General features: G+C 37.9%; 1 protein-coding gene across 5 annotated transcripts in view; it reads left to right on the top strand.

The window, feature by feature from the left end:
• The window catches only part of EFL1 (elongation factor like GTPase 1), a 135078-nt gene that overhangs the window by 53192 nt on the left and 68515 nt on the right, over positions 1 to 13371 (top strand). The window lies entirely within an intron of this gene.

The raw sequence follows: 13371 nt of genomic DNA, 5'->3' as shown, positions 1-13371 counted from the left end.
TTAATGTTTTAGAGTTCTTTTTAAAAGATAACTTTCGGCCGGGCGCGGTGGCTCCAGCCTGTAATCCCAGCACTTTGGGAGGCCGAGGCGGGTGGATCACGAGGTCAGGAGATCAAGACTATCCTGGCTAACATAGTGAAATCCCGTCCTACTAAAAATACAAAAAACTAGCCGGGCGTGGTGGCGGGCGCCTGTAGTCTCAGCTACTTGGGAGGCTGAGGCGGGAGAATGGCGTGAACCCGGGAGGCGGAGCTTGCAGTGAGCCGAGATCAGGCCACTGCACTCCAGCCTGGGAGCACAGCGAGACTCCGTCTCAAAAAAAAAAAAAAAAAAAAAAAGATAACTTTCAGTATAGTGCAATCCATGATATTTGTCCACTTGAAAATGCAGATAAAGCCAGGTGCAGTGGCTCTTGCCTGTAATTCCAGCACTTTGGGAGGCCGAGGCAGGCAGATCAGCTGAGTTCAGGAGTTCAAAACCAGCCTGGTCAACATGGTGAAACCCTGTCTCTACTGGAAATAGAAAGTTAGTCGGGCGTGTGGTGGATGCCTGTAATCCCAGCTCCTCAGGAGCCTGAGACAGGAGAATCCCTTGAACCCAGAGGACACAGAGGTTGCAGTGAGCTGAGACCACGCCATTGCACTCCAGCCTGGGTGGCAAGAGCGAAACTCCTCAAAAATAAAAAGAAATCAATTATTCTCAACTTTGAAAAAGCAGATAAGCTAAATAAGAGTTATTGCTTACTATAGGGGTAACCATCAGTCTTTTTCTGTCCATATATGTGCATATTTTTTTAAATTTTGGTAAGAAAACACAACACAAAATTTACCATCTTAACTATTTTAAAAAGTATATAGTTCAGTAGCATTTTTTATTTAAAAATCATACTTTCTGTACTGTTTTTTAACCTGTATATTTTTCTCTTGGAGACAATACCTTCTCTGAATATAGCTTTCCCCGCCTTCATTTAAATGCATTTGCTGCAACTTTCAGAACAGTGTTAAATAGTGATGCAATAAGAATCTTTGTTTCATTTGTTAAGTTAGAGGAATTTATATATACATGTTATCTGTATATGTTATATATGCATATATATACACATAAATATATATATATATATATGTTACCCTGAGATTAGAGCTAGTTTTTATAATGAAAAGGAAGTATCCTTCTTTTTCTATTTACTAGGTTAATTTTTAAAATGTGGGTAATGAGATTTATCAAATGGTCTTTTCTACATCTTTCAGGTGACATATATGAGGTTTTTATTTTGGATCCACTTATGCCGTGAATCATATGAACACATTTCCTAATATTAAGCCAGTTTTTATTTCTGGAATACAGTATTAGATGAGTGTGTTTCAAGTATGTTGTTGAGCAGCAAACTCAGTCTGTCAGTAGTTTAGTAAAATGTTTATATTTGTAAGTTTGTAGTTTTTTGTGTATATTTGTGTTTGTGGAGTTTTGATATCAGCATTATACCAGGTACATGAAACAAGTCACAAATTAGGGGATGGTTTTTATTGTTCTCTATTCTGTTTAAATGGCATAAGAATTTTCTGGTCCCTAAAATTTTGGATATTAGCGCCCATGAAATCAGCTATATTTGGTTAGTTGTTAATTGTTACTGTCCCTTTCAGGTTCTTTTTACTGCTTCTTATGTCAGTTTTGGTACTTCACACTCATAGATAATCAGATTGACTATCCAGTTTATTTGTAATGGAGACCAGTATTAATACTGATTATATTCATGACAATAATTAATGTCAGTTAGGGCTTACTGTGTGCTAGAAATTATACCAAATATTTGGAAGTGATATTTTCTTTATTCCCTGCCAAGTGAGATACATACATTTCACAGATGGGAAAATTGACACAAAGATTAAGTAACTTTCCATGATCCCATGATAATATTTATTAAGACGAGATATTTATCTACTTCTGTATCTGTAGTTATTTAATCTCTGTTTCCATATTACTTGAATTTTTTTCCTTTTCTCTTGATGTCTTATTGATGACTTGTTACATTGTATCTTTCCTTCTACCCTTAAAGAACCCATTCTTTATATATTACAGTCTTCTAGTATATTATGTATTATCTTTAAGTCTTGGTTCCTGCTCATCATAGATGGCTTTATATTTTAATTTTTAATTTAGATTTGATTTGTTTTCTTCTCAAAGGAAATCATTTATGGTCTGAATCTTAGTATAATTTGAACTGAATTTCTTTGATTTGATATGCTATATTCTCTTTATCATATTTTTATGTGTACTCTAATTCAACGCTTTGCAACCAGAGGATTACAGTTGCCTTTTACAGATGTGACATGCTACTGATTTCTTCAGCCCTTGAAGCTGCTGAGAAGGTTATGAGAAGATGGGAGTCCCCTTGTCTATCACCCAGAACAGGTTGTTAGCATACAGGTTGATAAAATGCTTATTTTACAACTTAAGATGTGTCTGTTAATTCTCATTTTCACTGTCTGAAGTAACTGGCAATGACTATATAAGTTCTTTTGAATACATGGATTAATACAGCTTCATAATCTAATAACTGTTTATCTACTAATAAGCCCATTGCTGCTATAGATAGTATATAAGAACAAAGGATTATTTAATGGGAATTTTCTTCCCCTCCATCTTCTAAGAGTATATTCCTCTTTTACTCTTAAATGACATTTAACAATGTAGAGGCCAGATAATTAGGAAAGATGAAATAAGAGATAATTGGAACAGTTTTTGTTGAAATTTGTCAGTTAAAGAAAGGAGCAAAATGAGTTAACAGTTTGAAGGAGTAGTTGAGTCAAGGGAGTGTGTGTGTGTGCTCATGTGCGTGTCCGTGTCTGTGTATTTAGTGGAGTTTGATTCTACTTGTTATATCAGTGGAAAACAGGTAGGAAAAGAGGAAAAATAAAAGATGCAGTGAACAACTTAAATGATTAATAATACAAGGTTTATAGTCTCTCCCAACTCAACAATGTAGAGAGCATAGCCATCTGCTAAGAAGAAGGAAGGTTTGGGAAAGAATAAGATTCTGAAAACTGGTAGATGCGTGGAAAAGCCACAACGAGCATTTGCTAGCACATCATTAGATGATACCTTGACTAAATTGGACAGTAATGCGGTTCTGGGAAGAAGTGGAGATGAGGAGTCCAGTGAGTATTACACAGACATTGAAATATAAGACTGTCTTGAGTCAAGTGCCAGAGGGACTATAGGCTGTTCATAGCTTGAGGCTTCGCTAGTTATAAGCTTGGAGGAAATGCTCATGAGGCCATCTTTTCTCAAGTGTTAGGTCCTCTTGCTTCTTGTTGGGAGAGAGAGGACAGTCTCCCTGCCATAGAGCCACCTCCTGCAAACTCAGCTGATAGACTTGCTGCAGTTTCTTCATTTCCATCTGTGGTTTTGGCCCTACTAATCTACTGTTTCAGATACAGTAGTTGAAAGAGTAAACAATTGTATTTAGAACTTACATATAATAATGAATAGACTTCAGATGATATTCTCTTCCAAAGATATGCTGGAAACATACTTCATGAGTTGAGTATTTAATTATCAGCATAGTTGTCATGCGAACACTGGGCAGGCCAGAGAGGCCAGAGCCTGGAACTCAGCTAAACTAATACAACACTAGCAGGTCAAATGTCAGATATAGGAAGCCGGAAAGAGTAGGTGGGTGGTAATAGGCCAAGCAAAGGTCATGCTCAAGGAACCGATAGTGAGACGTTTGACCTCTATTCTTAGTAATTTTAGCACATGACAGAATGGGGAAATAATTTGACTTTTACGTGGTTTTGTGCAGGTTGGGAAGATATCCTTGATGGTTCACACAATAGTCTTCTTGTTGATAAGTTTGGATTTGATTTTTTCCAACAGAAAAGCAAGTGATTGTCAAAAGGGCTTTGAAGAAGGTGGAAATATACTCTCTTATGCCCATAAATTGATATAGTCCAGTTGGAGTGCAAGTTGTAAGGCAGGGGTAAATTGGTTAAGTAGATTTTTTTTTTTAATTTCCAAAAATAAAGGATATTTTTTAAAGGCTATGAAGATAGCTTTTGGGAAAGGTGATTTTCAGTTATAACAGTAAGTATGAATTTTGAGTAGTGGCAGTTATTGTAAAGACCTGACAGGTCTTTTGGTCTTTCCAGAAAATGTAAAGTATATGATTAGGAGAAAGGTGATATTGGATAGAGAAACATGTTTCTAGTATGACCTGAAGCATGACATGTGGCAGACATTAGATGTGAAGTAATCAAGGAAATGCATCTTAAAATCTCAGTGAGATGTCCTTTCATAACCATTAAAATGACAGAAATGTTAAAATCTAACAAAATTCTGTGTTACAGATATGGAGCAGTGAAAACATGTGTAAACTGTTGTTGTAAATTGATACAACCACTTTAAGGAATACTGGACACAGGGTGTAGCAATCCCACTTCTCGGTGTATATCTTAGAGGAACTTTAAGTACCCTCTTAAACAAAGAGACAAGTACAAGGATATTTATAGTAGCACTGTTTGTGAATACAGAAAAAGGGAAGCACCCTAAATATCCATTGACAGAAGAATGGATAAGTAGATTATGGTGCAAAATGGAATATTATACATTTGTGAAAATGAATGAAATACATTATATGTATCAACTACAGTCAGTCTCACAAATAGAATTAATTTTGAAAACAAGCAAGTTTTATAAAAGTTTTATCATTTATATAAAGGTTAAAAACAGGTGGCTGGGCGCGGTGGCTCACGCCTGTAATCCCAGCGCTTTGGGAGGCTGACGGGGGTGGATCAGGAGGGTGGGAGTTCAAGACCAGCCTGGCCAACATGATGAAACCCCATCTCTACTAAAATACAAAAATTAACTGGGCGTGGTGTTGGGTGCCTGCAATCCCACCTACTCAGGAGGCTGAGGCAGAGAATTGCTTAAACCCGGGAGGCAGAGGTTGTGGTGAGCCGAGATCGCACCACGCGCCACTGCACTCCAGCCTGGGTAACAGAGCAAGACTCCGTCTCAAAAAAAAAACAAAAAACAAAAAACAAAACATGGACATGCCATATATTGTTTAAGAACAGATATATATGTAATAAAAAATAAATGCACAGAGAGATAAACAGTAAGTACAAGATAATGGTTATCTTGAGAGAGGACATGACTGAGGAGAAATACACAAGTATTGGTTAAGGTCTCTTTCTTAAGGTGAGTGGTGGACCTATATTGTCTGTTTTAGCTGTTTTTACATCTTAAATATTTACCTGTTTTTATATCTTAAATAGTGTTGAATTTTTTCTTTAAAAAATTAGGGAACTGTCCGGGTGTGGTAGCTCACGCCTGTGATACCAGCATTATGGGAGACTGAGTCGGGTGGATCACAAGGTCAGGAGTTCGAGACCAGCCTGGACAACATTGTGAAACCTCATCTCTACTAAAAATACAAAAATTAGCCGGGCGTGGTGGCATATACCTGTAATCCCAGCTACTCGGGAGGCTGAGGCAGGAGAATTGCTTGAAACTGGGAGGCAGAGGTTACAGTGAACTGAGAGTTCAGTGCACTCTAGCCTAGACGACAGAGCAAGACTCTGTCTCAAAAAAAAATTAGGGAACAATATTAATATCTTTCCCTGAGATTGTTGGTGGTGTCCTGCAGAATTTATCCCATATAATTGAGTAGAGAAGTTAAAAGTGTTTAATTTGGAAATAGAATGTTTTGTGTTAAAATTCTAGTTCAACTAACTTTTTAGCCTTGTAGCCCTGGGCAACAAGCCTCTCTTATCCTCTCTTCAACCTCTCTTCTACCTCACCAATCCTTGGTTTCTTATTTGCGAGGTGAGGATCATGGAAGTCAGCTCTGAAGATCCAGTGGGATGATGCACATTATTTTGTTTCAAAAAAATATCAAAAGGCAAAATGTTAATTAAGCAACATCATTGTTATCATTGATTTCCTTGGGAAATATTGTCATTAACGAATAGACCTCCAAAGTCACACATAAAGAAAATGATAAGTGAAGCACTTAATTATGAAGATTAAAGAATGCTTTCCACTTTTAAAAAATATGTCATTTATTTAAATGCAAATTTTTTTATCCAAAGAATTTAAGTAGGCTACTAAAAAAATAGGAAAAGAGTACTTTTCTAGGGGAAAAGGATTCTTTTGTTCTAGTGAAGTTGATCTGAAAGAGGTCCTCCAAGCAATATATGTAGAAAAGAAATCAGATTCACTGTCTGTTGCTGAAACTCTGACTTTCCCTCTCCATTCCTAGTTATTCAGTGTTGCAAAGATTCAAAACTTTTTGATAGCTTTTAAGAGGAAGTTTGAGATGGCAGAGGTGATAGAGGGAATTAGTTTTTCTGAGAACCAAGGCAAAAGGAGTGATCCTTAAAACTCCTGAATTGTCAACATTGATGTTGGAGCCCCACTCCAGATTCGGGTTGAAGTGTGACTCCACGAGTAGACGTTTTGGAGAAGGAGGAGTGACTGATGCAGGACCTGTGGCTTAAAGTAGGAGGAGGGAGAGAGTTTTCTATTGAGAAGCATATGTGTTATACAAGCTTAGAGACAAAGTGGAGAAGGAAACAGTAGTAACCACATTGTCCTGGATTCTTCTATGACAGGCCATAGTCCTAATCAACAAAGCCATGAGCTGTGTGGGGTAGACTCAGAGTGAAAGTTTGAGTTCTTTTTTTTTTTTTTTTTTTTGCAAGAAGTTATTAACTATAAAAATGGGCATATGTTCTTCTAAAATGATATTCTAACAAAATAATGGTTCACAAATACAAAGCAGCCCACACAATTGCAGTATAATTTGTTTTATTAAAATAAAAGAATATATATATATTTTTTAAGATATCATTTACAAGGAAAATCCTCAACTGAACCTCCAGAATTATGTTAAGAGCAGTAGGGGTTGAAAGCATGTAGATTCTTCCCTGGAATACAACATATTAGAGTCTTTTAAAAAACACTTGGCCTTTTTCCAGTTTTATACATGGAGTGAGGAGAGTTAGTTCATCTTTGCCTAGGGAAGAAAGTCCCCCTCTCCTTTGTAGATGAGCACAGAGCTTTTACCTTCCTAACACCCAGACCTGCTGATTTGGAGAGGACTAACTGCAAATTCCCCAAGGACTGGGCCTCCCAAGTCTTCACACTTAATTATTCCTGGTGAAGATCTCTTGGGTGTTCAGTGTATATTGGTTGAATGCATGAATAGATTAATCACTTAATAAGCTTAGGTGAGGGAATACATGGGCAGCCAGAAGCTATTTAGTGTTCATCATTTATTTCTTCAAGGTTTAAAATATTCTCAGGCAGCCTGGGCAACATAGTGAGACCCCATTTCTACAAATAATAGAAAAATAGAAAAACGGGCATGGTGGCACTTCATGTAGTCTCAGCTACCCAGGTGGAAGATTGCTTGAGCCCAAGAGGTTGGAGCTACAGTGAGCTATGATCGTGCCACTGCACCCTGGCCTGGGTGACAGAGCGGGACACTGTCTTAAAAAGGAAAAAAATTCTCAAGTACATAAAGGAGATAGAAAGTATAGAAATATTTTTTTAGAAGTAAACACATTGGCTTTTCAGTGTAAATATACTGGAATTTTAGGTGAAAGCAAAATAATTTCTTAGTCTGAAGATTTCTTATTAAAGAATATCAGGGTAGTGATGTTTTAGTATGTTAAGATTATTCAGCTCCCAGAGCCAAGAAGATGTTATCACTGGGGATGTTTTGTTTAGCCCAGAGAGTACACTGAAACTAACTGGTTCTTCCTGCCCTCAGTGTGTTCTGGGAGGCTCCCAGCTACATCCTGGACTGGAAAAAAAAAAAAAAAAAAACAAGGCTGTTTGATGTTAGAGAAGCAGAAATATTCTGAGTATCTTTCTGTTCTTTTCTATGTGCCATGGTCCAGTCAACAGGAGGGGAGAACATTGTCCCAGGCTTTTGTAAAGCCAAGATTACCCCGCAGAAGCTACTTGGAGCCAGTTTCCAGTCTCCTGAGCTAAGGTTGCTCCCAAGGGAAGGCAAGACTCAATTGCCTCTGCCTGAAGTTGTTGTTTTGTATAGTATTCTCATAGGTGTGTTGTATAGAGACTTAAGCTCCACTAATGCTTTCTCTCTTTTTTTTTCTTTTTTAATTTCTCTTATTTTCTACCATTTATTTTGGCATTTGTACTCTTTCTTGCAATTTTCTTTGAATGTTTTATGTTATATAACTCTCATGTGCCTGGCTAAGTCCTTCTGGGGCGTGAGTCAGGCAACCCCTAAGCTAGGTATTCAGGTTAATTTTTTTCCCAATGCATAGGTGTTGTGCCAGCACAGTATATCAGATAAACTTGCCCCTGCCCCTGCTTCCTTCCCCACTGTTTCACTACCACATTTCCCACACATACTGTAGTTGGTTTCTGGACACTGTTTTCTATTCTGATGTATTTGCCAGCCTGTATTGTTTGATTTTGAGGGTATCAATAATTCATTTTTGAATCTGGTTCTTTCACTTTTAGCTTTAATTGGGGGCTATTTTTAAACATTTATTCTATATGAATTTGAAATGATTTTATCTCTTGTGATATATTAAATGTCTATATTAAGACACCTTTCATACAGAGGTAAATTATGACCACTCTTTTACTGTAAAGGTAATTATATAGAAAAAGCCAAGTAAGTTACCTTGCTAGGGCTGGTTCCTATAGGTGTTATCGGTGTATTCCTCCAGACTTCTCTCTATGCATAATACATACGCATGTTCCTATAGTAAGAAATAAATTCATGTGTGTGAATTTAAATAAGTTCACTGGGGAGCTAAAGCTGGGACTGCAGCTTAAACCCAGCATTATGTTTTTCTGGTTTCCTTATTATTACCAAATAAATGATTTTAAACAGTTAAAATTATCCCAGTACTAGTCTCTTTAGGGGAGCAGCCCTTTCCATTTTCATACAAGGTCTTATTTTGCGGACCGCATTCCTAGCCATCTCCAATTGAGCCAGCAGGCAGCAGCCAGAACTACTTTTGCCTGAGGGTCTTCCCTGAGACAAAGACTTCTGCCCTTGGCCTTCTTACTTTCGGATATTTGTGAAGCCCAGGATCTCTCTTTCTCTTTCTCCCTCTCTCTCTCTCCAAAGGCTTCTGCCCTTGGCTTTCTTACTTTTTGATATTTGTGAAGCCCAGGATCTCTCTCCCTCTCTCTCTTTCTCTCTCTCTCTCCCTCTTTCTCTCTCTCTCTCCCTCAACTTCTGGAGCAACAAACTGCTATCTTAGTGGCATAATATACCTGGGTGGCCTTTAGTTCCATTTTTCAAAGTTTTCGGCTTTTGGATAAGACCTTTTCCTGTGTTGACATAGCCTCTCCCTAATTTTACCTGTTTTTGAACTTGGAATTTGGAGATGAAGGGATGTGAGAGAGGGAGGAAGGAATATTAGGTGTCTTTTATAAGCCTTCCTTTGTCAGGATCCAAAGATTTTTAAAAAGAAAAAAACAGATTTTGTTTTTGTTTTTGTTTTTTTAAATGCAGTGAACTATTTTTTCCTCTGAAAAGTGAAATCTTTATTGGCTTAATTTTGTATCCTGATCATTTACTCAAATTTATTTTTTGCTTACTGTTTGGTTCTATATTGATCACTAGGTTACATTTCTCATACTCGGTGCTTAGTCTTCCAAATTATTTATAGGTGCTTCACAGTTTTGATCACAAACTAGTAAATAAGGCATCCTCTGATAGGAGAAGCAGCACTGGTTTTACTGGTGGTACCTCTGGCAAGTTGGCCACTTTGTGGGAATTTCCAGACCTGAATCTGCATTTGTATAAAAGGAAGTTGAGGTAGATGAATCTCTATGGCCTTTCTTTCTCTCCTAGTTGGTTTTCCAGGATCCTTCCTCACCTTTTCCACTGCTCATGTCTTGAGTTTTCCTTTATTTCTTAGTTATGTTGCTGTTTTCAGTACCCTCTGTGCCCTCTTCTCTATCTGTGGATTGCTTTAAGTGACATTCAGACAGGCAGAGGTCCAGAGGCCATTTGACAGAGCAATTCCATCCTTCCAAAGATCTCTTCTCATAACCAGAAGTTTTTTGTTTTTTAAACAAAACAAAACAGTTACCCTGATTGGATCCATGAGGACTAGCCTCACTTGGCTGTGCCTCAGGAGAGATCCAGAATGGCTTTCGTGGACTTGAACAAGCTCAGAAGTATTGGCACTTTCTCGTTTACACTGGCCTTGATTTTGGGTAGAGGTTGAGCAGGCTGAAGTCTCCTCTCTAAAGCCATCATGGGATGGTAAAAGGCATCTGCAAAGTTCCAGCTCTAGCAGGGTCTCAACTGCACTGAGATGAACACAAGGGGGCAGCCTTTCCCACAGATTTTCATCAGATCACCAAGGAACAAAGAGTGCGATTTCAGTGTAAGCGCATGCGTGAGCCTGTGCTCTGTCCACACCAGTGCCTGTGTGTAAAATGTTTAGCCGATAATTCTGTTTATAAAGAGCTGTAGGGTGAAGGGCATATGAATGCTAAGTAGATTTTGGGCTTCACTGTGCTAAAGTTTTGTTAACACAATCAAGGCCGCCTCAATATAGGTTATAGACTATATCCCCCTGCCAAGCCCAGAGTCTTACACATGGCAGGCAGGCAGGCAGGTTGGCAGGCAGGCAGGTAGGCAGGCAGGCAGGCACTTTTTATTATTGGAGGCTTAGAGATGACCGAATCATTAATATAGAGGAGTTGAAATTCATTTAGCCTGCTGTTTCAACCTGAAGAATGACTTCACAACAGTCATTTAAGTTTAATTTGGCCCTTTGTTTTTCATTCTCTTGCCCCTCCTACCCCTCTTCCAACTACTAAAGGCATTGTTTCAACTGTATATATTTTCTTTTATTTTTGTTTTCTCTTCATCTTGGAAATTGAGTTACGACACCTTTGGTTGTTTCTAGTTGGAAAAAGCGTTATTATGAAAAGGTATGCTGTTTGGTGAGCAATGAAGCAGAATATAAAATATCACTAATATCCTGAAACCCCTGCAATTAGAAGCACATTGTCACTAGTTTTGTTTTATGTTTCCCAGATGACTGTTAATTTAGCAGTTCAGCACATAATTGCATTGATGATCATATTTCAAAGGATTTGAGTCTATTGATTCAAGTGTAGAATTGAAGTAAAAGTCATTATTCCTTCACCATTGTATCTGAATTTGTCTTATTATTTGACTATGTAATGGCTGGAAGAAATCAGATATGCTTGGAATTCAAAGGTAAATTTTCTATCCCCTGGGGGTAGGGGTGGAAGGGAAAGAGGAACATTTTTTTTTAGCCCTAAACAAAATGAGCAATTAGTAGATTTGTTGTATAATGATTGTTTTTCTTCAAAACCACAAGCCTTTGATTTTCTAAAATGACAGTAGTAAATTTTCACTTTCCAGTTTACATAATCAGTTTCACTATATTTGCATATATTTTGTTAACTGATACTAACAATGATGCCACAGTTTTGGGGTTTTTTTGGGTTTTTTTTTTTGTTTTTTTTTTGAGATGGAGTTTCGTTCTGTTGCCCAGGCTGGAATGCAATGGCACAGTCTTGGCTCACTGCAATCTCTGACTCCTGGGTTGAAGCGATTCTCCTGCCTCAGCCTTCCGAGTAGCTGGGATTATAGGCACCCACCACGCCCGGCTAAGTTTTGTATTTTTAGTAGAGATGAGGCTTCACTATGTTGGCCAGGCTGGTCTCAAACTCCTGACCTCATGATCTGCACACCTTGGCCTCCCAAAGTGCTAGGATTACAGGCGTGAGCCACTGCTCCCAGCCAATGCCACAATGATTAATGCACTTGAAAGATATATCAAATTAGATTTAACCAATGTTTATTTAGTACCAGCTGCATGCGAGGTGTTCACTGAGTCAGTTTTGTTTGTTTTCTTAAGCCTTGAAACAAACTTTAGTGGTAAATTTCTCTTCATTTTGCATATTAAAAAACTGAAAGGGTTTTGACTTGCTCAACAAATTACACTATCCCAGCCATTGCTTGTTAGCTACAATTTTATTTTCTGTATAGTTGTGTAGCTGAAATTATTTGAAATACTGTTACTGATTCTCCTCACTTACTATGATTATTAAAAATGAAAATATGCTCTAATGATTTTTGACACTCTGCATATAGAACCCTTGAGTTTCATAGATTCTGTAGGCCCTTTCTCCTATAAATAATCAGAGACTCACAGAGAGGCTGGGTCTCCTCCAAGCTTGGGCAGCTGATAGTTTGAGAGTTGATCTAGAACCCAGGTCTTTCACTTTGTAAGGGGCAAAACCATTGGAAAGGACAGGCGGAGAAATAGCTGGCTCCTCAAAAGGAAGAGAGAAGCTGACATTTCCCAAGGCCACAAATCATTACCAAGTTTAAATTTATTTTAAAATGTAGCAGATCCATAGTTTTGTTCTTTGTATTCATCATATAGTTTTTTGTGTATCCTATTTTGTTTTCTTTGCCTCATTGATTACTTAATTCCAAAAACAGGACTGTGGAAAAGTAGAGACGAAGCTGAGCATTTGAACCCGTTAACTCCATGTCTCGTTTTGAGTAAAGCAAGCTATTTATTTTCATAACTAGGGAGGCCTCACAGCCTGGGTTGCTGAGGACGTCTGGTTTATGCCTGTCATCTTGGAGAAGTTATTAATAGTGTCTCACTGTTTAAAATCCTAACTTGGACAATAAGCTCTATGTGGTCACCCTTATTATCACTGATATATTTTGTCCTTGATTATTTTATGCTTTGATTTTAATAATTCTGTAAGTGCATTTTTGACTAAACTTTTCTGCATTTTTAAATTCTCTGATGTTTTGGAAGGTATATCCTATTTTATTTCGATTAATAGCTGCTTTTTGTGTTTTTCTGATCATTCTTTAAATGTAAGTCAGTACTGAGATGTTCTCCTTTGTGTCCTACCAATTTAAGACATAGATATTATAAGTTCTTTGAGTATGGCACTGGATTCATTTTTGTGTCCCTGACAGTATTTAGTAGTCTGCTTTGAACAAAGTACTCAAGAAATAAGTATGGAATGAATCTTAGGAAGCAGTTTGGTTTTATCAAAATGAAGAGCGAAGTTTGGTCTAGTCTGGAATGGTATAGGTGCCTCCCAGTAAAAGAACTGGGATTGCACTTGGGCTGAAGATCCAGTCAGCCCAGTGGCTCTACTGACCAAACCCAACTGCAGAAGAGATTTCAATGATCTGTTTTCAACTCCCCTAAGGACTCCCAAGTGAGTTTTCAGTAAAGTCTTCTCCAATTAAAGATCTTTCTCTAAGATTACACTGCTGCTAAGTATAAAGACAAAGGAATTTTCCAGTGCCAAGCAGAGACAGACAGAGAGTAGCCTGGTTCAGCCACTGTG

Source organism: Theropithecus gelada, chromosome 7a, assembly GCF_003255815.1.
Source record: "Theropithecus gelada isolate Dixy chromosome 7a, Tgel_1.0, whole genome shotgun sequence".
NCBI classification, from domain to species: domain Eukaryota; kingdom Metazoa; phylum Chordata; class Mammalia; order Primates; family Cercopithecidae; genus Theropithecus; species Theropithecus gelada.
This window is presented reverse-complemented; position numbering and strand designations above follow the sequence as displayed.